Source organism: Lissotriton vulgaris, chromosome 3_1 (genome assembly GCF_964263255.1).
Source record: "Lissotriton vulgaris chromosome 3_1, aLisVul1.2, whole genome shotgun sequence".
Lineage (NCBI taxonomy): Eukaryota > Metazoa > Chordata > Amphibia > Caudata > Salamandridae > Lissotriton > Lissotriton vulgaris.
The window spans coordinates 378794609-378818476 of record NC_141689.1 but is presented as its reverse complement, the minus strand read 5'-3'; positions in this window follow the sequence as shown (position 1 = coordinate 378818476).

Genomic DNA, 23868 nt, shown 5'->3' with positions numbered 1-23868 from the left:
TATGTCCCCTCTTTATTAAATAACTTGATTTTATGAGGGAACTGGTTCAAACATTATGGCTTGGATCTCACAGACGGTGAGATCGCTCATACACTGTGAAACATCTCCAGGTGTGTACCATACTGTCATTATGTTTTCCACAAGTCTTATTCTGTACCTAATCAACTACTTGACGCTATGTATTGAGTATACATAAGCTGATGCTGTGATTTCTTGCTTCCCACCGCTGTTTCAATATTGGTGCAGGAGAGTGTTTGCGCTCTGGTTTGTTGTCAGCATGTCTAAACAAAATAAACATGTTTTTTTATTAAATGATTTTATATCTTTTTTCTATTTCATAGTTCCAAAAAACATCCCTACACCTCACTGACGGTGCAGCAGCCCTCTGCCAGGCATAAATCTGTATTCTCAAACTGGCGCCTTAAGGATTTGTTAATTAAATGTTGTTCTCTTCTGGTCATGGAGTTAACAGTGGTGCATTCCCTCTGCGCCGTATTTAGCCTTAGTGATAAGGGCACTCAGCCACTCTGCAGTGAAACAGGGTTTAAAAAAACAGACATTGATTTTTGAAAGATGGAATCATCCTGGGTGTTCTTTGTATTTCTTTTCACTCCTGGGCAATAACACATGTGGTTCATTAAAGTGTCAGAGACTATCCAGAGCAGGGCTCGGTTACCAAGCCAGCACTTCTGCGCCAAATTATCGAAAGTTGTCAAGAATCTGGTGAGCGCTAATGAGAAACCCCATCCTTCAGCCAGGTTACCTTCAGATATTGTGATGACTTACAATGCACGAATATACTTTTCTACTACAACAGTCATAGTTCATTTCCTTATGCATTTAATTAGCGGGAATAACTGGACTCTAAATCCAATCATTTACCGCTATAATGTGCAGAAGTCGTTAACAAATGTTGCTAAATCATAAAGGAATTAAAGGCTGCCCTGATTGGGATCTCTGATGACCTGTCAGAGCAGCGCTGGGGAGCATGCTTCTGGTGGATGAGGGTGACAGGAGGCCAGGTATTTCGTTTATTTATTTCTTTACTTACATTTGAGACAGGTAGAAGAGGCCATGCTATGCCCTACTACTCCTCTGCCCCAGTTGAAAGCAGGGGCAGAAGATTTTAGGAGACATACATAACATTATACCCGGATAACAAGTAAATAACAGAGGGGCAGATTTATAACTCACTTGCGCCGCCATTACGTCACTTTTTGTGACGCACCGGCAGCGCATTTTTCTGCCCCATATTTACACAGGCAGGAAAAGTCACCCTGCATGGTTTTTCCTGTCCTTGTAAATACTGCCCCTTTACATGCAGCACTTTGCGTGAAAGGGGCGTTCAATGGGTGTTGCTGTGGGTGTTCCCACACAACACCCAAGGACCCAGACACATTTCCAGATTGAAAAGAAATCGTAAATCTGGAAATGCGTCTGAATGCAACGCCTCCCCAGGGGGGAGTTTTTTCCTCTTTCTATGCGTGCTGCATTCTGCAGCACACGTAGAATGGGGAAATAACCTCTAATCATTGTTTATGTACCGGAAGGTGTCCCTTCTTGCACATGAACAATCCTTTAAATAAAGACGTTGTACAAGTTCCATGTGTTTTGATGCAGCACACGTAGATGTTGTAGAACACCACTTCTGATTGTTTATGTGCAGGAAGAGGACCACTATGGGGCAAGGGTGCCTGCGCCGGCGCATGGCAGCAGTTTGTGCGACATATTGTTGAAAATATGTCACATCCATGTGCTTCGAAACTAATGCAGCAAAATGAATTGCTGCACCACCTGTGTTCGTTTATTGTAAATCTGCCCCAGAGTGTTCTTTACCTCAGAGTTCTTAATGACATCATACAGAACCCGAGCTACGTTCTGTGGTCTATAGGATGCCACCTACCAAGAAATCTATATTCGTTTATTTACGGCTCTCTGTTTGTATCACTTCATTAGTTGAGGACAAAGGAATAAAGAGCAGGGCATACGCAGTGATGCACCAGATCCAGCACGATGACGTCAGTGCCCCAAATGCAGGGTTTCCTTGTGACTTCCAGCCCTCTGCGAAAACCTCGCGTGATGTGCGTGTTTACGTTTCCCGCCACATCTGCACCGCAGCTCCCCTCCACACAGATAAAGCACTGATCTTATTCCAGACCTGTAACATTTTAACAGCAGGGGCCATCAAAGGGCTCCGCGGAACAGCAGGTACTCATACTTATGAAAATTGCAGATAACCGAAGCTGAAAATCATTATTTTAGAGAAAACAGTTGTATGACCTCGAATACCCTTGGGAGGGGGGCGGGGTCTCTTGGGTAGCAGTCCATAAAGACAGTATTACAACACAACCGCTTACAGATAACGGCGTAATTACAAGCCAGTACTCCGAGCATGTTAGTATGTGAAAATACCGCTTTCTCAATTTTTAACTTGTTTAAATGTCAGGCCACCCACGTGCGTCATCGCCTCCTCGTAAGCTTTTTTTTATGTCTTCCAGTGGCCTGTGCTGACTGGCTGTAAAATGCCAAATGTGGACACTCGTGCTCCCCTCACTTGGGCCCCTGGCGGTCTCAAAGTGTACACACCCTAAATCTCATCAAAACGGAAGAAATGCTTACATGTCATAAATCACTTTTTTTTCTTATTCTAAAAAGAACGAATTTAGAGATTTAATTGTTAAAACGGTTCAAAGTAATGATATGGATTCCTATCCATTAGCCATATAACGGATGTGCACATTGGAGTAAGGCACATGAAAGCAGGGACACACACACACACCTTTTGGCAAGCACTGTGAATTATGCAGCATCTCTTATACAGATGAAGAGAAGGTGTGCCTTGAAACCCAAAATACAGCGACAAACCTGCACCATCCTTCTGAATAAGGAAATGTTGATCTTGCACATAGCGAAAAGTATTTCAAATGCTTCCTATGGGGCCGGAGTGTGGGGGTACAGTAATTGTTCTAAGCGCCAGGTTGTTGAGAACGCCTCCCTTGGAAGACAGCTGATGGTCCCTCAAGGGTCCTCTTTTTGTCATTCTGAAGTGGGCCTGAATTACCTGGACCACTGTATAGGCATTGCTTCCCTACCACAATGGGTTAAAATATGGTCCACAGTTTCCTGATCACTCATCATTCCTGTTGTTTTCTGTTTACTTATTTAGTTATTTATTTACTTGCTATTCATTTTATTATATTTATATTTTAATTAGTTCTGATTTGATGTGACCCCTCTTGGTTTAATATCTGATTACTACTGCTTAGCATTCTCCAACTAAACTTGTACATGCATGCTACTTATCCACTTTTCACTATATATAAATAGTATTGTTTTTACCTTGTTCCTTTTATATAAAAAATTTCAATAACGTTCTTTGAAATAAAAAAATATGGTCCACAATTGAATTAGAATTCTCCCGACAAATTTGATCTGACTTCCTGTGTTTGCACTATTCTGAGTGAGTCCATTGGCTAGGATGTGTTAAACGAACCCTTGGTGATTTGGGTCTTATTGATTTGTTGATGACCCAGCTCACATTCGGCCTCTTCCCAAAGCCCAAATCAAGGCACCCTACTCCGAAAGGGTTGCGGCTGATCACCAGCGATTATCTCCTCGCAGTATTATCTGAATAATACAACCGATGCCACTCCCATTCCAGTGATTAATTTTTTATTGTAGCTCGTTTTAAATTCCCAGTATAGATTTGATCTGATTTTGTCTGGCAACTGGGCATTTCTAGTGGCATTTACTATACAATCAGGATGGTTGGCAAATCTTCCTCCGTGCCTGAGAACTGGAGGAGATGGCCACAGTCCCCTACTATGGCTTTTCCGCTTGACTGGGATTGGATTTTGCTGCCCATTCCTCGTTTGTTTTTGTGTGTTCATCACAAATTCACATATTAGGTAGCTTTTCATGTAAGGGTCAGAAGGGGCATCGCTGTAGTCGGATGGGTGGGGAGGATCGGAGGAGTTGGGAGCTGGTTGTTTGGCATTGGTGAGGTAGGGTCTGAGGGCCTTAATTATGAAGCCCTGTGTCACATTTACACTGCAGTTGCGCCACTTTTTGTGACGCTGTGGCAGCATAATGCGCCACATTGCTCCATATTCACGATGCATCGCTTTGTAAACCCCTGCGCTACATTATACCTGCATCAGGTATAACGTATGTGGGGTGGATGTTCCCCAGCATCAAAGCCTCGTAGAAATGGAGAAATGAAATCTAAGAGATTTCAGTGCACCACGGCATGGCATACCTCATGGCAGGTGTAAGATGTAAGGGTGACGCAGGCCCATTCACACGGGGCTTGTCCAATGTGAAAGAACACATTGCTGGAGTTGCGCCTGTTTTCAGACACTCCCCAGCAATATGTCACTTTTGTGCCTTCAGGTACGTCCATATTATGGACGTATCTGGAACTCCTTGGACATGAAGCGCTGTACTGTAATTAAGGCGCATCCATGGTGTCGCAAGGAGGGCACACTGAGAAGTGTAGCATCGCTCTTTTGTCGCAGCGATGCAACACTTCTCACAAAAACTGCCCTGAGGGTTTTGACCCTCAATGTTAAAGGGCTTAATAATCCGGTTTAGAGGCGGGCTATATTCTTTTACCTGGAACACTCTCAAGCCGACATTTGCTTATTGCAGGAGACACATCTCCAGGCCAGTGACTGGCACAGGTTTAAATCTAGAACTTTTCCCCAGCAGTTCTTCTCTTCTTTACAGCTTAAGACGACTGGGGTACTGCTATTTTTGTCACACTCTTTCCGAGGGAAGTGGGAATAAAAAAAGCTGAAATTAAAGGTCACCTGCTGGGGTATCACATTCATTTTGGACCTCACTCCCTGATCATAGGCTCTATGTATGTTTCCAATGAGGGTCAGTTGCAGTTTTCACACAAATTGGTTGCAGATATTACTTCAACACAAGATCGATAGGTGGTCCTTGGGGGGGATCTCAATCTGGTATTTCACAACAAGTTGGACTGCTCAACACAGAGGAAGAGAGTGGTGGGAGCCATCATCACATGGGTTGGGCCCTCCCTAGTTGAAGGAGATGACTTTGCGGGATCTCTGGCATGACAAACACCCAGCAACACGGGACTACAACTTTTACTCATAAGCACATAAATCATATGATACACTCAACCATTTTTTAGGCTCCCGGAAGGTACAGGCAGCAACTACTTCAGTAGAGATAGAGCCCTGCTCGCTGTCCGATCACTCCATAGTCCTGTTGGACCTCTCCCTTCCACATAGTGATACCCCACCTGCACTTGGTAGCTGCGCAAAACTCTTCTCTGCAGGATGAAAGTTGTTAGACAGTTCGAAAAGGTGATAGGGGACTACCTGGAGGTCAATGATACCCCGGATACGCCAATCTCAATGGTTTGGGATGCTATGAAAGCGGTACTAAGGGGGGAATTCATCACTGTCTCTGCAGCAGATTATATAATGAGGGGAGATAAGCGCACACAACAGCAGATATGGGAGCTTGAGTGTATACATCACTGAACAGGGGCGCCTAGAGTGTAGAGGCAGCTGGAGTCCACTAGAAAAAAGCTTGCTAGGTTGGATCTGGATAGGACTGAGTATTCGATCCTACGTCTCAAATGTTCCTTCTATGTGGGGGGGGAATAAATGCAGGAAACTGCTATCAAATAAACTCAAGGGGCAGTGACAGGTCACCACGGTAGATGCCTTGTTGACCGAAGAGCGGGTCCTGGGTGCAGGAGATGAATAGGTGGCGGCGAGATTTGGGGCCTTCTATAGTGATATGTACTCAGTGCAGGATCTTCACCCCCCCGGCATTGTGGAATATTGCAGCAGAGCCTAGGTGCCCCGCTTAACAGATGAGCAGGCAGCGAGCATGAATAATCCGATTAGGATAGAAGAGGTAATCTCTGCAATCTCGTGGCTGAAACCCCATAAGTCGCCTGGCCCGGACGGCTTCCTGTTGACTTTTTATAACACTTTTTGCACATGTAGGGCCCCTCACCGGGGTCTTTAACTCCATCACGTGCTCGTCCGCACTTCCCCCCGGATGACAGAGGCCGCAATAGCAGTTATGGCGAAACCTGGCAAAGACAAGAAACAGTGTGGGTCCTATCAACCCATCTCCTTCTTAAATGTGGATGCAAAGTTGTTCACAGGAGTTTTTGCGGCCCGCCTCGCATCCTTAATTCCTTGGCTGGTGGATCCTGACCAGGTGGGGTTTAATCCCAACAAAAATTGCGTGAACAACACCAAATGGATTTTATACCTAATAGACAAAGCCACCCACTCCCACCACGAGGTCATGCTGTTTTCAATTGATGCAGAGAAAGTGTTTGACTGTGTTTACTGGCCTTACTTGGCGAAGACGTTGTCCCATTTTGGCCTGGGTGAGCGATTTCGAGCCTGGGTACTTAGTGGTTACGGGGCACTGATGGCTTTCATTGGAGTTAATGGTAAAAGCTCCGATTGTTTCCCTATCCGACGCGGCACATGGCAGGGGTGCCCCCTGTCTCCCTTGTTATTTGCGCTTTACATGGAGCCGTTTGCTCAGAGGGTTAGAGATAACCCGAAGGTTACAGGGGTGCTCTTTGGGAGAGAGGAGCATCCAATAACACTCTATGCAGAAGATGTTATTGTACCATAGGAGGCACGAGGGAGGCCGTCCGCAGCTTCTTGGAGGAGGTGCGGCTATTCAGTGCAGCTTCAGGATTTCATATAAATCTTTTCAAATCACAGGCATTGGACCTTTCGGTCTCACCCGCCACTAGCGATTATTTGACCCAGACACTCAAAATCCATCTCTTATTTGGGTATTTGGGTAGCCTCGACTATTTCTAGAGTAATCACTCTTAACTACTGCCTGATTGGGAGGGTGAAGGCTGATCTGGCGCGCTGGCAGCTGCATCCCCTTTCCGATCTTAAGATGACAATCCTACCTAAGATTTTATACCTATTCGAGAGGCTCCCTTAACAGCCCCCAGTGGGGACGCTTCAGACTTTACAGGTTGCTTTACAGAACTTTGTGTGGGCAGGTAAGCGATCAAGGATTACGAGTGAATGTAGTTTGTGCACACCAATGGAGGGTGGTGTAGGAGTCCCGTGTCTGCTGCATTACTCTCAGGCTTCGCAGAATAGATACTTGGTCGAATGGTCTCGCCTTCTGTCCAAAAAGTTATGGTTATTTATAGACAGGGCATTAGCAGGAACAGCTTTATGGAAGATTCTGTATCTGGCCCACATACATCGCCTCACAAATCTCTAAATGTCTTTGATCACCGCACCCAACTTGAAGGCCTGGGGCACAGTCACGACTTGAAGGGGCCTCATATCGTTTCCCTCCCCCCTCACTCCAGTGGTGGGGAATGAAGACTTTACTTCATTTCTAGATGGCGCCTCGTTGAGTGTTTGACAGCAGATGGGAGGCCAGTCTGTAGGTCAGTTCTTTGATAAGGCGGGCCAGGTACCTGAAACTGCTGCGCCTGACCGCTCCATCGGAGTGATCCCAATTGTGCTTCCTCGCTTGTGAAGGCTGCTACGCTATGACCTTTGTAGGAATCAGAGAGTGGGTGAGCACCCCGGGGTAGGGGGAGTTTCAGGATGGGGGTAGGGGAAGCTCAATGAAAGGTTGTCAAGAGGTTCGACGTTGATGTATTCTGGTACTGCTATGGCATAGTGTATAATTCGGTCTGTGTGCTTCTTGTTGTAACAATAAGAATTAATTTAAACATAAAAATAATGTTACGATCTTGCCAGACTATGGCAGGATGGTGAAAAGTAGGAAGGAGTTGGTGATATTTGAATACACTCCGCTATGCACACTTGTTACTGTATGAAAGAGTCTTACTGGAAATGGTGTTTATCAGACTCTACAATTTACGCTCATTGGTTTGTGAAGAGTTGTGAGTAGAGTTAAGGCTCAGTCAAACACCCTACTATGCACACCCATCATCTGAGATAGAGGTCTGGAAGGAGAGCCCAGTCCCTACCCACACCCTACTATGAAAACCTATCATAACAGTGAGGTCTGAACAGAGAGGTCAGTCCTTCTTCACACCCATCATCTGAGAGGAGATGACAGTCACTCCCCACACACTACTATGCACAACAGTCATCTGAGACAGAAATCTGAAAGGAGAGGCCAGTCCCTCTCCACACTCTAATATGCCCACCCATCATTACAGAGAGAGCTCTCATCAGAGAGGCCGGTCACTTCAGACCCCCTACGATGCCCACCAGTCATCTAAGAGACAGGTTTGAAAAGAGAACCCAGTCCCTCCCCATACCCTACTACGCACACCTATCATTAGAGAGAGAGGTCTCAGCAGGGATGCAAGTTTCACCACACACTCTACTACGCACACCTGTCATCTGAGAGATAGGTCTAAAAGTAGGGACACTCCCTCCCCACACCCACACCCTACTACGCACATCCTTCATCTGAGAGAGAGTTCTGAAAGGAGAGACCAGTGCCTCAAAAAACCCTGCTACGCACACCTGTCATCTGAGAGAAAGGTAAAAATGAGAGGACAGTCCCTCCCCATATCCTACTTCGCACACCAGTCATCTGAGAGAGAGGCCTGAAAGGATAGGCAGTCCCTCCCCACACCCTACTACACACACCCGTCATATGTGAGAGAGGTCTGAAATGCATGTGCTAAACAGTGGCATATGCAAACTAAGTGAGCCATGGTTTCCTCATACTGTTGGCACAGTGGGCAACTACTGACCACCTCTAATGATTTCTAGCGCATGTTAATGTCTTTTATCCGCAGCACCATAAGTCTCACTGCTAAGATTCGCTTTAAGATTGACTTATTTAAGGCGGCGTCAAGGTAAGGCTGCTTTAGGCAGTCCTCATAGGAGGTGGCAAGAATCCTGATGTTACTACTAGAGAGCCTCCGTTCCTTCATATCCTCTTCCTTAGAGGGTAATCTAACTTGTTTTTTAAAAATCGATTTTAGGATACCGGGCTGATGGATAAAATCCTGCCAGTTGGACATTGCAAGAGTAATGACATCTCAAAAAAAGATTGCTGTTGACATGTCTTGATATTAGAGTTACAAAAACTGGCAGGGGCATTTTTAAATCTGATGCATTCCAAAAGTGATCTACCAGAGTAGCGGATGTCTGAAGAAATGGGAATGATTGTGGTGGGCATGGCAGGCCTAGAGGGGATTTTGAGGTGAGGGTGTGGAGAATGTAATGACTGTCTCTGGGGTGCAGGGGGGCATTTAATAGACAGCAGGACATGTCATAGTTGGCCCATAAAAGCACCCCTGAATATTGTACTACAGATTTGTCATACTACGTGGGGAGTTATACACTTGCAAAGTATGTAATCAGTGAACAAACTCGTTTTGTGCAACTATCATGTGATGAACAAAGTTCAATAAAAAAGAGTTTTAAAACAAATCTGGCGGTTTACCGGATATTCCAAGACAGGTAAACCTGAGAATGCATCATAATTCTATGCCTTCCTGAAAGCAGTACAGCGAGCACAAATATCTTTATTTCTCCTCTTTTTTTGCTCTTTCTAAGTGTGCTGCCTTCTGCAGCACACTTAGAAAGAGAAAAACACCTCTTGGGATTGTTTTTGTGCAGGGACGTGTCTCTTCCTGCACAAAAATATCCTGCATCAACCAAGCACCCAGGGGAGAGACTTTGGAAAGCAGTCCACCAATAAGGGGCCAGCATCTCCGACTGCCGCAGCAGAAAGCACGTGGCGGTCGATGGGCTTGGTTGAAGCCCATATTGTAGATACTTAAAGTTTCGCAGAGCAGCGCATGTGAAGTGTGAACTGACTCCAGGCTCGACCTAGCAATGGTCTGTTTACTACTACTGATAACTACACAGTATGCTGCCACCACAGTGCTTGTACTACTCATCTCTTGGCAAAGGCAGTAGCTTTTCACCACTATGAGGGTGGTGCTTTGGCCGTCCCTTCCAGTCCAACAAGACCGCAATCTGTGAGACAGGCTTTGTCATGAAGCACATGCATGATCTGTTTTCACCCATGACAACAAATATCAGCACCAGGGATCCAGACATCATTGCAGCTGGAGCACACAGGGCAGGGGTACATTTCCATCGGCATTTGTGAGGGACTTTTCCGGCCCAGCACATGGCCTCCTCCCATTTTCTTGGATGTACAGCAGTTCCTGGGATTTGTAGAGACCATTTGTTCAAAATAGACAGTTCTGAACTGGACAGATTTCTCCACATTCACTGTGCAACAGCTTCAGTAGAGATTCAAACTTGAAAAATTACGAAACAAAAAATAAACACAACCATAAGAAAACAAAAAAAAAGAGGCATGTCGGGAGTAGGCAAAAATGGCAAGGAAATAAGCAGAATAGGAATGTCCTAGTGAAAAACAAGAGTTTGCTAAATGCAAATAAACAGGAAAACCACAAGAACAAACCAGCCTCTCAATTCTCCTTTAAACAAACAATGAAAACAAAATGGCTGACTGACATTGCACAAATGTATGTTGCATCATCTGATTTTCTTTGACCTTCTGGAAACTTGCAAGTGTTTTGTACATGAGTTTATAACACCCACAGACTTTCCTCGCGGATGAGTCAGCAGTGGACATGGGGCAAGCAATCAAAAGCATTGCAAAAGTCGAAATTTTCACATAGTAGTGCCACAGTCCCATAAAATGAAGCATATTTATTTGTTTTGATAGCTTTTGCAAGCTTTGTGCATACTTTGTGAGGGAGAACTGTGAGGCTTCTCAAGTCTCTGTTGATGAAAAAATAGGGTGTGTGCCCTATATTGATTCACAAGCGTGTAATTGGTTCTTTTTTTACTATGGTGAAATAATGTTTTCAGCGCAGATGTACAAGTTGTGTTTTCCAATGCACAACAATGTATTCCACTTTGTAATCTCCATTACAAAAAGCTATGCCCAAATCCTTACAAAATGAAGCCAGGTTGTGGTATTCTGACACTGGAAACTTAAAAGAAAATACAATACCACTTGTTAGATCTAACACCGTTGGCGTGGTAGTCTTCCAGACTTTTTATCTTCACTCTTTTTCCTGATGTCGATTTCATTGGCTCTGGTACTCTGTGCGTTTTACCGCTGCCAACCGGTGGTTAAGTGCTTGTGCTCTCTCTGTTAAAAATGGTAAAATGGAATACACACAATTACAACTTTAATTTGAATCCCTAATATATATACTGCATGCACACAGGGCCTGTAAATTAAATGCTGCAGATGGGCTGCAGAACACATGGTGCTACCCACTAAATTAGCACTGTAACACGTCTCTGCAGCCTTTAGAGAAGTTTTAAACTGTAAATTTGACATGCCAAAATAAACCTTTTGCCAGGCCTAAACCTTTCTTCCTAAGATAGGCCCTCTAGACTCATAAGCCAGGGTATTGAAAAGAAAGGTAAGACCTGTGTATTTAAGTTGTACATGTCCTGGCAGTACAGTACTCCAAAAGTTGTTTTTCACTGTAGCTATCTTTCCCATAGACTAACATTGGGTTACCCTATTACACTTAATAAGTGATAACTTCAGTTTGGGAGCATATAGAGCAATACTTCTTTCATTCATCTGAATTGTAATTAAAAATCCTTGTTTATGAAGGCAATAGTTTCCTATGGGATGGAAAACCGTCCAGGATAGCTGCAGGAAAACTGATTAGGAGCTGGTAAGACGGCAGAATAGCACTGCCCAAGGTTCAGGCGTACTACTGGGCCTCCCAATGAGCAGTAATCAATCAGTGAATCCAAGCACCGAACACCGACCCTGCGTACTGCTTAGAAAGACTAGCTCTGGGAACGGGGGGAGTCAACAGAGCGCTCTTTAATAACCAGAGAAAATCAGACCTACTGGGACCAGCTGCACATACGGTTCACATGTGGCATACAGTGACACAGCACCTGGGAAGGGCCGACAAACTGACACAACAAACCCCATTGTGGGACACTGGCAAACTAAGCACACTGGGCAAGAGCAAGGTGTTCCGAAAATGGGACATGATAGTGATCTCTTGGCTAGGCGACCTCTGGAAAGGTCGTTTCCTTTGCCCTCTTACAGGAACAATAAGAGATGTCGCCCGCCAAGATGTTCCCGTGCATGCAGGTAAGGCATGCGATGGAAGCAGCCATTCCAGTGGAAGAGACTCTTCCTAAAGCATCTACCTTAGAAGACCGACTATTAATGGACCACATGGATAAGAAAGCGATCTCCCTCACATACCACAAAATAATTAACAACCAAATAGATCCTTTGGTAAAACTACAAGTTAAGTGGCAGGAAGGGACGGGGGAACTAGATGATGCCGACTGGCAGGAAGAGATGGAATCACCCACGGTGGTGGCGGTGTCCTCCAGATTACGCCTGCTACAACCTAAAATACTACACAGGACATACTTTACCAGAGTGAAATTCTGCAAAGTCTCAGACCAGCACTGCATGCACCAATGTAACGAAATAGGTGTGGCGCTGCGGCCAGGGCGTCTGACTCCGGAATCTGGGGATCACGGTTCGAACCCCGGCGCCGGCAGCAGATTAGCCCAGCACCATGTGACTCTGGCCAATAGCTTGCTTAATCTTCCAGACGGCCCTCAGCGCCTAGAGACCCTTACAGGTGATTGTTTGCGCTTTACAAATGTGGATTATTATTTTTATTCTACCACATACTGTGGGACTGCCCGGTTATCAAACAATACTGGACAGCAGTAATGAACACTTTCACAGAGGTCAGCTCCTGCCCGGTCCCACCTGAACCCAAACATTGTCTTCTGAATATATGGGAACCAATAGAACTGAACCGTGGCGGGCATACTTGGGCAACACGTGGGATGACAATAGCTAAGTAAAATGTAGCTCAGAAATGGGGGGGCAGTGCAGGCCTCAGTTCTTGAAAACTGGTGCAGAGATATGGATATGACTATGGTAGCAGAAAAAGCCACATACACCCACAGAGGATGCCCCCAAAAATGGGGAAAGAGTGTGGGGTAAGTGGAATACCTATAGAGGGAATATATGTACCCCCCAGCAATGTACCGGGAATCAGAAGAGGAGGTATAAAATGTTACAACACAACTATATCTGTATTATATTACACACATTGTTGACCAAATGTGAGAACTACACATGCTACTGTGCGAATATTGTGGACTGTAATGTAAATGCTCTGTCAAATGTAAGAGACTCAACTGCAGATCTTTGTTCTTTAATAAAAGTATGGTGAAGTCAGATTTTAAGTTACTATTCTGAAAATGTAACCTTTAGAAAGTTGGAATTGGGATGCCTAGACCAAATGTGCCTTTCTGCCAGAATCCAGGGTCACATGACTGTGACTGGCTCTCCTTTGATGGATGTGTATTCCTTCCAGGCATTGGAACAAAAGGGCCTTTGGTTCCTCTCATGTACAGGATGGCATGGGGGCTATAGTCAGCCCTTCCTGAGCTTCAAAGTGCAGCCTGAAGGCTGGGCCACCCTCCTTCTTACCCTCTTGCATGCCCTGCTACTGGCAAATACAGCTCTCACCAAGGTCTGCCTGCCCTTTGTTAATCTAGACAGTTTGGAACAAGCCCCAAGAAAGGGGAAAGGTTAGACAAATGGGGTATCCCCCACCCTCAGGCTGCACCTAGGTATAAGAAATTCTGCCTCAGAACCTGTCATCAGAACACTCCTGGCCCTTTGAAAGGTTCAGAAGGACGACTGCCCTGCTGTCTTATGAAGGAAGACTGGACCTGTTTGCCTTGAACCCAAGACCTCCAAAAGTAACTCCAAAGGTCAGTTGGATGACCTCCTCTTTGAGCACACAAGGGACACAACAAGCTTCCAGAGGCCTTCCCTGAATCTAGCCAGCTGGCCAGCACCAACTGAACCTGCCAGATCTCTGCTACAGGTCTCTGCAGGAGTGAGTCCTGATCTCAAAGAGGCGCCCTACAGCTCCTGGACCCTTGTGCATACCACCTGCTTCCAAACTGAACGTGAGGTAAAAATCTAGACATTTAGAGCTATTCGCGATCATGAGCAGGCTCCTGGCATCAGCAACAATTGTCTCATCTCCAGCTAACATGCAGTTGGGAAGGCGGCCTGCTCTTTGTACTAAACAGCAACCACCTGAGTCTCCTGCCTGTGTAATTTTTTTTTTTTTAAGCAACAGTGGTCCCATGCATTAATAAGTATAGGAAACTGGACAAGTCTTCTATGAAGTGGTCACTCATTGAATTGTACAGTGACTGTTTTTAACTTGATCTGTGTCTATGCCACTCCGTACACTGCATGCTCACATTATTTTTATTCACCTAAAATGGCCGCCGCTAGTCCCTTATTTATTTTTATGCCTATGAGACTGTCCCTCTACCAGTCCTTTCATTATTTCTATGCCCGTCAGACTGGTTCTCCAACCAATCACCTCCTTCCCCATACATCTACTTCCTGATGTAGGAGAACCTCAGACACACTCCAGGGTCCTTACACGAAGCCTTCATTTGTTGGTAAGTCTTTGCTGAACCGGGGGCACGCTCGTGTAATTTTTTACAACTTTGCATCCCCAGACCCCCTTGGCTCCTGTCCCCTTGCTTCACAGGTTCGTGTAAACGCGCCCCATTGTTGGCGCCATTTCCATTGGTTTCCTGGTAATGACCTTACGAACCCTGCCATACTGGTGAGTCCTGTCATTATTGACTTGCTACCATCCTTTTCTCACCTCCGGCAGGCTTCCCATGACCGTCTTGGTTCCTATCTCCTTTTTATTTAGGCCATTGTTTACGCGCCTTAATTCCGGCGTCGCCATTGTTTACTTACGAATTGCGGGATAAGAATCTGAGCACTGCGGGATTAGGATCTGAACCTAACTGGTGAGTGTCCTAATTGATTTATTGACCCGCAATCGGCAGAATGGTTGATCGCGTTTTTATGGTCACAGTCTGCTTTTTGCCTAAGGGGTTCTATCGCTTTTCCCTCTTTTCCCTAGGACACGGACGCCATATATTGACGTTCCACACCCTTCTTGGAACCCTGGGGACACCACGATTATACTACCCAGTAAACCTTTTGTACATGGCCTGAAGGGTAAGCCTCATAAGTCAATCTAGTCTCTCCATCCTTCTCCCACACAGTGTCATTCCTTGTGCTAAGGTTCCCCTCCTTTTTCTCTCCAGCCCCTTGGGTACAAACCTGTAGAGCATATCATCGGTAATAAACATTTGGGAATCAATTGAGCCCTCTGACAATATTCTTTTTGTTCATGCTACAGATACCCTTGATATACGTTGTTTTTCTGGTACCCTCACCTTCACTTATGCGCCCAGTCTCTCTCACCATCGGCTATTTTTTAAGGCGACTATACCTATTCTTACAATGTTCACTTGTAGCTCACTGTTCGCGTCACCCACCCACACTACGTAATTAAACGCGGTTCCGGTACCAACCCTGCACTCCAGTGATGCATGTGATGGTTGATATGTAAATACTCATAGACACTCGCCGTACCGGCACCTTCACTGTTAGTCTTTTAGCATGCCGTTAGTTCATCATTTCCCATATGGAATTTTTAATCACATTCACCTGATGTCACTCTATGAACTGTTTTGATGTGTCATTTCCCTTTGTTGATATCTACATTTTCTTTCCCCTTAGGCTACTGTGTAAAACTCTTTAGGCTTTATTGATTGTCCTGATGATGATCCCATGTATTGTTGTTCAGGGATCGAAACGCCGTCGACTTGTTTAGACACCAGATTGAAATGTATAACGATTGTGCTATACTTATAATGGTGTCACTGAATTTCTGTCACTTGCCAACTCTCAGAAATCTCTTACTTCTTGCCTAAAAAACTCTCTTCCTTTTTGCCTTTTCTATTTTCCTTCACTTTGCCAATTTGTAAACGGTTGGGCACAGGCTTGTGTCCCACTTTCTTGAATGTAAGGCAATTTCTTGTTGAAACCTTTTATAAGTAAAAATTAGTGATCCCTGTCCGGCTGGATAAATCACAATACTCAATATAGTCCCACTGTGTCTATATTTATTGGTTTCCTATACTTATTAATGCATGGGACCACTGTTGCTTAAAAAATATGTTCCCCGAGGTCCTATGCTGACTCGCTGGGTGCCCTTGTTGTTTTTGTCCTGCCTATGTAAAGCACCAGCATCTACCCGCTCTTCAAGCCAACAATGATCTCCTTGCAGCCTCCATCAACAAGAAGCTCCAGCTAACACTCCTCGGTGGACTTAGACTTTGAGAAGGTAAACTCAACACTGGGATGCACCTGGTTCCTGTATCCAACTAGCACTCCTTTACAATCGGAAAGAACTTGTGATGTTGACCCTGTCTAACTAAGATGAAGAAAGACTCATCTTTTTCAAATGGTCCACAATCACTAGAATCACCAGCAGATTGCTCGGTCGCGTTGGGAAGGAGCCTTCACAATGGGAAGATATCTGAGTCCATTGTGAAGGCTCCTTCCCCACGCGACCGAGCAATCTGCTGGCGCACCGTAAAGCAATACCTGCCGTTCCGCAGGAGACTTATCCCTTACCCTACGGAACCCTACATCTTTCGAGTTCCTTCTTGGGTTTTTTAAAACAAGCCATTACAAACCTGGCCTCTACCCCTTGTGGCCAGCCCCCGGCTATCATGGCTTGTAAAAATTGGGCAATATCTTGTCCTGATGATGATCCCTTTGATTCAGTAAATGGGATCGAAACACCGTCAACTCTAAAAACACCATATACTGTAAAATGTACAAATTGCCATGTTTGGCAAGTAATGGTGTTAAATGGAATTTCTGTCATTGAAATATTTACAGGAAATAACAGCTTCTGCCTAAAACTTCTGTTCTATTCTCTGACTTTTTCCTCTCTATGCCAAATTGTATATGTTTGGGTACAGGCTTGTGCCCCTCTCTATGGAAATGTTGAAGGTATCCCTTCAGAATATTCATTGCTAAAAGTAAAAGTTTGACCTCTGTCCGGCTGGACAAGTCACTATTTAATATAGTTTCCATTGTGTCTATATTTATTTTGTGGAACTATTTGTCTTGTGCTTGGGACCACTGTTGTTTTCTCATATTTGTGGCGAAGTGTGGCACAAATTTGCTATAAAACTCTGCCATGCCTATGAAGGAGCGAACCTCCTCTTTCTTTGTTGGTGGAGGTGCATCCCGTATGGCTTTGGCATTGGATCGTTTGAGCGTAATCCCTTGATCTCTAACCTCGTGGCCCAAGTACGTGACTGATGACATTCTGAAACGACACTTCTCCCATTCCGTTCCTCGCCAGAATATGTAACACCGTGACCAGCTTTGTATCATGGTCTGACCAGTCCTTGCCGATTATCAAGATGTCATCTTGAAAATACTGTACCCCTTCTGTGTCCTTAAACAAACTATGCATACGTTTTTGGAAGACAGCCGCCACCGATGCTAGCCCAAACGGCATCCTGCGGAATTGGTAGCACCCGAATGGGGTTATGAAGGGCATCAGCTTACGGCACATGTGATGAAGAGTTATCTGGTGCTACGTTGACGCCAGGTCGACAGTGGAGAACCATTTCACGCCTTTAGTTTTGGCCAGCATCTCGTCGATCCATGGTAGCGGAAACTTTTCTACTACAATGTTTTTATTCAGCTCTCTCAGGTCCACGCATAGGCGCACCTTGCCGTTGGGCTTCCTGGCCACCACTAGCGGCGCCAACCATTCCGCGCCGTCTATCGGCTCTATGATGGCATTGTCCTCCAGCCGTTGCAGTTCCAACTGTATTGTTTCTCTTATTGCCAACAGGATGTTTCTTACTTTGTGGCACACGGGTTTGGCGTCTGCTTTGAGGTCTATTTTATGTGTAAATTTTGTCAGCTTCCCAATTGTGCCTCCAAACACAGTGGGGAACTCCTCCTTCCATTTGATGTCATCTGGCTGCCTTTCTGGGCCTGTCATCAGGACTTGCGTGACGCCTCTCGGGTTTAGTTGTATGCCTAGCTCGCCCTGGTCAACCCATCCTAGGACAGAGGGTCCTTTGTCCGCTACATATAGCTTGCCTTCTGCCTTCCGGCCCTTGAACTCTGTACCCCACCATGGTGATTGGCTCACCCATGAATGTGACTGGTCGGATATCTGGAGGTATCAGGTGTGGTCCTAGATGCTGTCTGAAGAGTTCGTCCCACACCTTACTTTGCACTATGCTGTACGGGGACCCTGAGTCAGCCACCACTTTTATTTGCACTTCTCCTCTAGTCAGATTGCATTTTGGTTTTTTCGATGCGGGTGCAGTCGATGCCGAGTATGTGTTCTTCTATGCATGGGACATTATCCTCTTCTTCCTCCTCTTCTCCATCCTTGTTAGATTCTTGTGTGACATACTTGACCACGGGTCGTCTCTGTTTCCGGCGACACACTTTCTCATAATGCCCCATGATTCCACAGAACATGCACTTGGCCCGGAACGCTTGGCATTGTTTGTCCTGGCTAACGTGAGATTGGCTCCCACACCTGTAGCATGACTTCTTTCAAGGATGCATCTCCATTGACCCATAGCTTGTCCTGGATTGAGGAGTTTGTGGTGTGCATGACAATCTGGTCTTTGATGAACTCGTCATGTAAAGTGCCAAATTTGCAGGTGACCGCCAGTTTCTTTAGTGAAGCCACGTAATCATCTATAGACTCTCCTGCTTCCTGTTTTCTTTGTTGGAAGTTGTATCTGTCTATGGACGTGCACACCACCAGTCTATAAAGGCTGTCTAGGTCTTCAATCGCGTGTTGGAACACGTCGGCGGCGGCGGCCTGCAGTGCTCGAGGCACTAGGTTTTGGAAGACCCTGATGCCTTCAGGGTCCAGGTTATGGAGTAGTATTCTCTTCTTTCTTTTGCTGGGAAACTCCCCGCCGGTTTCATCTTCCAGCGCTTCCAGGTAATTCATAAAGGATTCCTTCCAATCATCCCTCTTCATTGAGGGTTCCCCGGGTCTGGGTAGGAAGGAGATTGGCGTTGCGAGCAAAGAAGCTTGGGCACTATTCTCTGCTCTACGTTCTTGGAGCTCTTCTGCCCCTCTGGGACTTCCTGGCGCACTGGATCCGTTCTGGTGTGGGGAGCTCCCGTGTGGGGCAGACTCTACGCCCACGCTATGCTGTGCCTGCTCCACCAGGGCCACGGGGAGAAGTGTCGGCCGTCGCCAATGTGAGATATGATCGCCGCGCTGGGATGGTGGGCCAGGTCAGGAGCACGTGGTTGCGTCCTCTCTGTATGCTACACCCGGGCTGCAGTACTCACAATGGGCGCTGTCTTGCTGCGCAGCGTTTCTGTGGGTGGGCCCTGCGTTGTGCGACTCCCAGGAGGTGGGTCTGTGTTCAACCCTGCCTTCTCGAGATCAGGCTGACTTGCTCCTCCTTGTCCCACCTGTGGGCGTCCCTCACCGGCCTCTGGCGTCTTTGCGTGCCGAGGGTTGGGGACGTGGGTGCGGGCTCTCTCCTCTGCCACGCTCTCTGCCCTCTTAGCCTATTGCAGTGCCTTGGTACAGCAGCCTCGTGGTCATATGCTGCCCTGGGTCGGCTGCCAAAGTGATCGGAAGTGGTGGTGCTCATTTTCACCACCCTCCTCGCCAATTTGTAATATTTAAATGGACCGCAATAAGAGGCAACAGACAGATGGCAGGTAAGTGCTATTTATTGACTACAGGGCAGGAGAGAGCCGGGAACCACATGTGCCTCCTTTGCGGACTCCGCGAATCTCTGCAAAATGGCGGCCGTGCTCTGCGTCGTTGCGTCACCCCGCAACGACGAGAGCACGACACTACACTACTGAGTTCATTAAAGAGTGGATATGCCAATAAAACATTGCCGTACCTATAGTAATGTCCACCCACTTAAAGGTGATATCATCAACACCTCAGTGCCTTTTAACCGCCACTGATCCCCATTTCTGGTGATTAGGTATACCCAAGTAAAAGGTTGCATGCTCCAACCACAGTGATTATGCACCCCAAACACCACCAAGTACTGCCGCATTTGAGTGTTACAGAAAAACAACAAGCTCTCTCACAGCCCTGCACCTGGGCACGCTTTTCTCTTACTGCACACAGATGCAAGTTTGGCTTCGCTCCACTCAAGCTCCCATGCCGATCGCGGTTTACTTCACTAGCGGCCACCGGAAGGAACCGTGATGCCCCGTCCTGGATCTGACTTGGTTGATGTCATATCCGGGTGGCAATTGTCTGCGCCATCTTTAAGTGGTGTGATGGAACCGATTTGTTATTAATGAAAAATATAGCCACAAGAGTGAAACATGTTTAACAGAGAAAAGGCTTAGAATTGATAACGCTTTGGGTTAAGTTACAAGACGTTTTGAATTACAAAAACCTGTGCAGAACTATCAGTGGTTGGTATAGTTGCGTGCATAAGTGAGACAGAGTTTTTTGTTTGTTTATCTCCAATATATGAGCATAGAGGATTTTTTTATGGGCTCGTGCCAGTGTGTGTTAATAATAGACGCGTACCTCTCAACGTACATTTGGCATAATCCTGCAATCCCCTAGCTACACGCCCTCCTTGTACCATCCAAGAACTGTGGTGCACAAGTTCTTTTAATTAGCAAAGGTCGTAGCTATTCAGTCGGGTCAGCCCCAGTATCCCTGTATTTTAGATAAAGAGGGAAGTATTTGAGTGGAATGTGCTCAGATATATAGCCACTACCATCACTGACACCGCAGAGTGTTGTTGTTTGGAACAATACCACAGTTGGGTCTTAACGAACTCTTGCAGGAATTCTGCACATATACAAAACTATGCACAGGAAAACGGGACCTCAGTGCATAGGGGTGTACCAACCTACTACATTAGTACCCAAAATCCAAAACCGACTAGCTATGGTGTCTCATTCATTCTTCGACTACAGCAAAGCTACCAATGATTAGACAACCCAGAACACGTCACTCTCTTTTGGGAATCGTCGGAGCCAGACAACTCGAATAAACAGAGGCGCGGTATAGTTTAAAATGTTTATTTTAACTAATGCACTCTATGGTACAGTACACATGCCATTACTAGCTAGCAGCAAAATCCATAAACACAGTATAAAAAGAAATGGGGGGAGAAGGAGGATAAACAAAACTAGGTCAGCCTCCAGTCTATATCAAAAAGTCAGGAACCCACAGTAATGGGTTCAGAGACCTAGTTTGTATGTATGGTTACTGAGTAATTCTGTCAGTATCTGCCATAAAGAGAAAGACAAATTTCTTTCTAGAGTCCCCTCACTCACCGGGGTTTCCCCACGGTGACATGCTTCATCATTGGGGCCATCCCAGTTCTCTACGAAAAGGGGTGTGCTGCGACTAGCGGACTACGCAGGAGCACTGTATTTGTGAAAGGCTATGTGTGGTGTAGAGTGTTGTGGTGTTGGAGTGGTTGTGTGATTAAAAATACCGTGCTAGTGGGCCTCAACAATTTATTCTGCTCCTAGTTTGGTATATTAAAATGGGGTAACACTGTTATCTAACCTTGAATTGGGCTAGATCAGTGTTTTGTGGTCGACATGTTTCAAGCTCCCCAAGCTTTTCATCAGGGCCATACAGGGTCCAGCCCTGTATATACCACTCCTATATTTAAATAAATAGGATTGATTTAATATTTTTCTTTGCGCTGTTAATTTTAAAACATGCGTTTTTATACATACGATTTGTATCTTAATGGTGTATCTGTAAAAGAGAATGACACTTGATTAGTGGCAAACATCCCCCCTAAAGAGCAAGGGGATCACACATGCAGCTCACATTGTCTAGGGCGTGAGTGTGCCTTATGCACCTTATTGGTGCGTGCAGGCTTTCAAATCCAGTGCAAAGATAAAAGAATAATGTGAAAAAACGTGGTTTTGTGAATTCACACATATAAATAACACAGGACTTGATGTGACTATAGACATGACACACAACATATATATATACACACGGTTTTGTCATGGCAAAGGGCATATTTACATGTATTGGTGCTAAATTGCACTTCATGGTCTCAGGCGAGGGCGGGATCACCTCGTGGAAACATTGCTGTAGGGTTTTTAAAGCAATAATTAAAGTCGCGTTTCATCAGAAATTACGCGTTTTCAATGAAGAGTCTAAACCCTCTTTGTGATCGATATAGCAGTTTTATCTCCTGATGCTTCGTTTTGCTGTACTTACTTCCTATCGGCGAAACCGCTCGGTATTACCTGCTCGATCCTCACCCGACCGCATATTGACGGTAATCGGGCAAAACGGTGTATTTGATGTCACCGCGCTTCCGGGTTCGGAATACTGAAGGCTAGACCGTCTGGTGTGTGGCGGCCATATTGGGAGGATGTTAATGTGGCGGATTAGTGTGTTTGCAAAATCCCTCGCAGATGTCGTTTTACATAGAGATTTACAGATAAAAAGTTTTTACGTGGGTGTCCCAATGATTTACTTCTTTTCTGTATTATTTAGAACATTTTTTGAAAAAAGAAGAAACGTTAATTATTTCAAATCTTTGATGAGTGAAAAATTTGGATTAATAGAGACAAGGTTATTGGTGCACTTGGTTCTTTAATAGTAACTTGGTTTGGTGTACTTGGTGCACTTGATTCATTAATCGCAACTTGGTTTGATGTACTCGTAACCGTTTTTTATAATGTTATCATAAAGCCTGATGGTGTTTGTGAATGGTCTGATAAGATTATGAATCGATACCCACAGGTTCTGAATGGTATGATTTTGTATATCGTGGACCACATTAGTCTCTGAATGCGCCCCATGGAATTTCATCATTCAACCCAAGGGTGTCTGTGTGTAATCTGAACACCCATCTTGAATTGAACCTATCCCCGAGACTATCGGTCTTCCTGGTGGATTTTCAAGTCTCTTGTGGATTTTGGGGATTGTATAGAAGTAAGGTGTTATTGGTTTTTTGTTGGTCAGAAAATCTATTTCTTTTCTACTTAGCCAATCATTGGCCAGGTCAACAGTGGTGGACTGACAATACCCACCCCTATGTTCAGCCACCGCCGGGGAAAGAACTTGAAAGATTTCCTGGTCCACACTCGCCCTATACTCACAAACCCCACAGTAAGAACTCAACCACTACCAAGTGGACATTTTCCCTGCAATAATTGCAGTGTCTGTCATTTAACATCAGTAACGAAAACTGTAATTTTCAACAACAACACAAAATGGGAACTAAGAGGTTTTTCCAATTGTAACACCTGTGGAGTGGTATACCTGATAACATGCACCTGCAATTTACACTATGTAGGTATGACCACCAGGAAGGTCAGTACCCGCATAGTGGAACATAGGAGCAATATTCAGTGCAAACGAGCCACTACCCGGATGACGAACCACTTCATCGAGCAGAACCACACACCCAATGATTTGACATGTGTAGTGTTAGAAACTGTAAAAAACAAAGACAACCTGGATCGGATTCTGCATGAACGTGAGCAAAGATGGGTGTTCAGATTACACACAGACACCCTTGGGTTGAATGATGAAATTCCATGGGCCGCATTCAGAGACTAATGTGGTCCACGATATACAAAATCATACCATTCAGAAACTGTGGGTATCCATTCATAATCTTATCAGACCATTCACAAACACCATCAGGCTTTATGATAACATTACAAAAAAAGGTTACGAGTACATCAAACCAAGTTGCGATTAATGAATCAAGTGCACCAAGTACACCAAACCAAGTTACTATTAAAGAACCATGTGCACCAATAACCTTGTCTCCATTAATCCAACTTTTTCACTCATCAAAGATTTGAAATAATTAACGTTTCTTCTTTTTTCAAAAAATGTTCTAAATAATACAGAAAAGAAGTAAATCATTGGGACACCCACGTAAAAACTTTTTATCTGTAAATCTCTATGTAAAACGACATCTACGAGGGATTTTG